The following is a 2,500-nucleotide window of genomic DNA, read 5'->3' on the forward strand; positions in this document are numbered from 1 at the left end:
TTTTTCGAGGTCGGGAAGTATTTTTTTTTATTTTCCTACCATTAAAAATCGAGGAAATCGGAAAAAATAGGAACCGGCTCGGAATGACCCCAAATTCAGTGGGCAGCCTCATAAAAATATGGCTGATTTTACTGGATTGATTTCATGTGGAAAGCACGACGTTTTGTTGTAGGAATGCGGGAACCCCGGCGGCTCGCCTGCCGCGGCCAGCGACGTCGGGCTGGCCCCTGCAGCGCCTAGCCTCTCCCACGCGGGGGGCAGGCCAGAGCGCGGGGGGCCAGGGCCCGAAGGCAGCCCCCCCGCGGGCGAGAGAGCAAGCCAGCAGGGGCTGTCGCCTGCCGCGGCCAGCGACGTCGGGCTGGCCCCTGCAGCGCCTAGCCTCTCCCACGCGGGGGGCAGGCCAGAACGCGGGGGGCCAGGGCCCGAAGGCAGCCCCCCCGCGGGCGAGAGAGCAAGCCAGCAGGGGCTGTCGCCTGCCGCGGCCAGCGACGTCGGGCTGGCCCCTGCCGCGGCCAGCGATGTCGGGCTGTCGCCTGCCGCGGCCAGCGACGTCGGGCTGGCCCCTGCAGCGCCTAGCCTCTCCCACGCAGGGGGCAGGCCAGAACGCGGGGGGCCAGGGCCCGAAGGCAGCCCCCCCGCGGGCGAGAGAGCAAGCCAGCAGGGGCTGTCCGCGCGTCGCGCCGCGCGGCATGGCTGCGGGGGCCGCGCGCGCGCGCCCAAGCGCCCAAGGGCCCCCAAGGGCCCCAGGCCCTCAGGCCCCAGCGCCCCAGCGCCCAGCGCGGGCGGGCGCGCGCGCGCGTGTGGTCTTTGAGGGGCGCCGGCCTGGTGGCTCCCTAAAGAGCAATAAGTGTCATTGCAGCTCTGGCAGGGGGAGACACTACTAGGTCCCAGCTGTCACCCCCCCTCTAAAAAATTCATTTCTTGGTATTTTGAGCTGAAATTTTGCACAGAGGTTGGCAAAAATCCAATCCACCTTCATTAATTTTCCCAGAATTTTTCGAGGTCGGGAAGTATTTGTTTTAATTTTCCTACCATTAGAAATCGAGTAAATCCGCAAAACTAGGAACCGGCCCGGAATGACCCCAAATTCAGTGGGCAGCCTCATAAAAATATGGCTGATTTTACTGGATTGGTTTCATGTGGAAAGCACGACGTTTTCTTGTAGGAATGCGGGAACCCCGGCAGCTCGCCTGCCGCGGCCAGCGACGTCGGGGACGCTGGCCTGCGCTGTCGAGCCCGCGAGGGCTGTCTCCGCGGCAGGCCCCCCCTGAACGGGGCACGACAGGCCACCGCGCTGGCTCGTCCAGCGTCGACAGTCCCTCGTCCAGGTTTCAGATCGCGCCAAGTCGAACCCATGACCTGCTCAAGCCATCGTGCGCTGCCGAATTCGCATCTGCGTGTAGGCTGCCATTCCACGCGGCAGCCCCTCTTTTCGTCAGCGTGCCCCCCTGACGAATTTTCCTGCCTGGCCCGGCCAGTCCAGCCCCTGTTCGTCGAAAAATCTGCGCTGCCGATTTTCCACGCGGCAGCCCCTCTTTTCGTCAGCGTGCCCCCCTGACGAATTTTCCTGCCTGGCCCGGCCGGTCCAGCATCCAGCCCCTGTTCGTCGAAAAATCTGCGCTGCCGATTTTCCACGCGGCAGCCCCTGTTTTCCTCAGCGTGCCCCCCTGACGAATGTTCGTCGAAAAATCTGCGCTGCCGATTTTCCACGCGGCAGCCCCTCTTTTCGTCAGCGTGCCCCCCTGACGAATGTTCGTCGAAAAATCTGCGCTGCCGATTTTCCACGCGGCAGCCCCTCTTTTCGTCAGCGTGCCCCCTGACGAATTTTCCTGCCTGGCCCAGTCCAGCGTCCAGCCCCTGTTCGTCGAAAAATCTGCGCTGCCGATTTTCCACGCGGCAGCCCCTCTTTTCGTCAGCGTGCCCCCCTGACGAATTTTCCTGCCTGGCCCGGCCAGTCCAGCCCCTGTTCGTCGAAAAATCTGCGCTGCCGATTTTCCACGCGGCAGCCCCTCTTTTCGTCAGCGTGCCCCCCTGACGAATTTTCCTGCCTGGCCCGGCCGGTCCAGCCCCTGTTCGTCGAAAAATCTGCGCTGCCGATTTTCCACTCCGCAGCCCCTGTTTTCGTCAGCGTGGCCCCCTGACGAATTTTCCTGCCTGGCCCGGCCAGTCCAGCGCCCAGCCCCTGTTCGTCGAAAAATCTGCGCTGCCGATTTTCCCCGACGAACCTGCAGCTGCACAAATCCGCGCTGCCACTGCCCCATTGTCTGGACCAACAGTCTTTTCCATCAAGCCCTGGACTATAAATCGTCCAGACTCATCGCCAGCACCCGCTGCCGATTCTGCCGACTTTGCCGATTTCGTCGGCGCTGCCGATTCCAACACTGCCCGCCGTGCCTGAACCAGCGCTGTTTCGTCAGCGTGTCCCCTTGACGAATTTCCCTGCCTGGCCTGGACAGTCCATCTTCCAGCCCATGTTCATCGAAAAATCTGCGCTGCCGAT

Source organism: Populus nigra, chromosome 2 (assembly GCF_951802175.1).
Source record: "Populus nigra chromosome 2, ddPopNigr1.1, whole genome shotgun sequence".
NCBI lineage: Eukaryota > Viridiplantae > Streptophyta > Magnoliopsida > Malpighiales > Salicaceae > Populus > Populus nigra.